This window comes from Schistocerca serialis, unplaced genomic scaffold (genome assembly GCF_023864345.2).
Source record: "Schistocerca serialis cubense isolate TAMUIC-IGC-003099 unplaced genomic scaffold, iqSchSeri2.2 HiC_scaffold_718, whole genome shotgun sequence".
Classification (NCBI taxonomy): domain Eukaryota; kingdom Metazoa; phylum Arthropoda; class Insecta; order Orthoptera; family Acrididae; genus Schistocerca; species Schistocerca serialis.
In genome coordinates this window covers 4,637-6,954 of record NW_026048319.1, presented here as the reverse complement: position 1 = coordinate 6,954, position 2,318 = coordinate 4,637, and positions in this window count along the sequence as shown.

Here is a 2,318-nt window from a genome sequence, read left to right as displayed (position 1 = left end):
AGCGTGCGCACCACCGGAACACGCAGTGGCGGAGCCAAAGACTGTGTTGTCGAGGTCGAGTGCGTGCGGGAAGAGAGGCAGCGTCGGCACGGAGATGCAAGCGAGCGAGACGCACGGGGGCTGCGGCGTGGCGCGTTTGCGGTTGGCGCCTTTGGTGGCAACGGCCGGGACAAGCAGCGGTGTATGGTGTGGTGCGGGGCGGACAGGGGCGGCGGTGGACGGGGAGGAGGAGGCGGCGCGACGACGGCATGGGGGCGAAAACGGGACGGGGGACGGGGGACGGCGGATGTTGAGAGGCGTCACGCGCGGACAGGACACAGACACACAGATTGGAAGGGAGGGTGCGCGGTAGTAGTTGGGAATGTGCGTACCGTGCGGGATGGGAGTGGGCGAGGAACACGGTCGTGGCCCCTGTTTTTGGGTGCGTGTGATGACGTCGGTGTGTTGTGGGAAGGGAAGGGAGAGTAATAGGCTGTGGCGGCGGCGCGTAATGGGCGTAGGCCGAAAAGAGAAAGGAACGTGGGCAGTGTGTTGGCAAGCGTCGGTTCGACTGCGACGTTGATGGGCAGGGCAGGGCAAGGTTAATGGTGGTAGGAGTAGGCGTGTGGGCGCAAAAATCCGCTGCTGCAGGCGGTGCCGTAACCGCCATGGCGGGAAGGAGAGACGGCCCTAAGAAAGAAAGAAAGAAAGAAAAGAAAGAAAGAAAGAAACAAATAAGAAAAAAAAAAGGAGGGGGGGGCGAAAGTGGAGAGGCGGTGGTGTGAGAAGGGCGGGGGCGGAAGGAAGGACAAGAGGCGAGGCGACGGCTTGCTTTGTGTATCGGTCGGTCTGGCTATGCTTCGTTTTCTGCAGCAGGGTCGGTGCGCGGCAGTGGGAACGCCTGGCGGCTGGACTGGACGGCCAGCAATGCGGTTGGATGGGCGGCCACAGCACCGCACCTGTGGAGACGCTGGCGGCGGGCCCTGAGGTGAGGCCGGCTGGGGCTGTGGATGTGTAGGTGTGCGCCGCTGCAGCAACAACGAGTAAAACGCGAGAAGAAGGGATGGCGGTAGAGAGAAAAAGGTCGGCACGGCCATTGCGCGATGTGGCGTGTTGTGACGGGGTTTGCTCACTTGCCCCGTTGTGTTGATGCGCAGGCAGACGCGTACAGGGAGACGAGCCCGGTCTGCAGCAGGGTGTGGCCGTGCCGAGTGCAGAGCAGCGGCGGCTCGGTTCGGTTCGGCCCGGCCCGGCGGGCCGCGCTGTTGTCGCGGACGTGAGCGCCCCCTGGCGGGTGGCCGGAGGCGGCGCGGCGTGTTGGACGTGTGGCTGGTGGCAGTGCACAATTTGCGAGTGGCTGGCGGTGTGGTGTGGCGGTTGGCGCGTGGGGCGGCGGAGAGAGAGAGAGAGAGAGAGGAGAGGTATGTGTTGCGGGCGCCCTTTGCTGCGCTGCGTCGTTGCGTGTGCCGTACAGGGCGGGCGCTTGTCGACTGTGTGGGCGGTGTGGTGAATTGGCGGCGTTGTGCCGCGTGTGCCCGGCCGAAGGCGTCGGGAAAAACAGAAGGAAAGGAGAGAGTGTGAGTGGGTCCGGTGTGCGTAGGCCCGTGATGTCGCGTCACGCCGTGTCATGTTTGTGAAACGGCTGCCGGGAGGTGTGGTAGCGAGCCGGTCGGTGTCAGTGCGAAGGGGAATGTGCGTGCGTTTGGCGGTTTCGGTGTGCTTTTTGCGGCGTGAGAGTGGGAATTAGTGGGGCCGGCTGTTGTGTTGGTTCCTTGTGTCTTGTGTCGTGTAGCTTGATGGCAACGTGGAAGGACGCCGGTTTCGTTTCGAGCCTTGCGTGTGGTTGTCGACGTTGACTGGTTGGCGTGTGCCGATGCACGTGCATGTGTGGGTCGCGAGTGCGTTTTTGGCTGGCTGTGTGTGTGTGTTGGGGGGGAAGGGGGAGGCGGTGGTGAAAGTGCAGTCGTTGCCACGGGCGTCGTCGGGTGGGGCTGGGGCTGTGCGTCGTGGCGGAAAGGTGGTAGGTTGCGGGAAGCGAGCCCGTCGTTGACGGTGTCGCGTGAGTGTTGTGAATCGAGTGGGGCGCGGGGCGCGGGGCGCGGGGCGCGGGACAGGAGCAGCGTGCCGCTGCGTCGTGGCCGTCAGCAGAGGCTGTGCGTGTGCGTGTCCTTTTTGTGGGCGGTTCGTGCGAGGCGTTTTTTGTTTTTTTTGTTTGTTTTGTTTTGTGTTGCCCTAGTTGTTAGTTTATTTTGTTTGTTTTTTGGTGTTTGTTTGTTATTTTGAGACGACGACTGGTTGGTGGCGTGCGCGCGAAGTGGCGGTGTGCGCCTCCCGTGTCG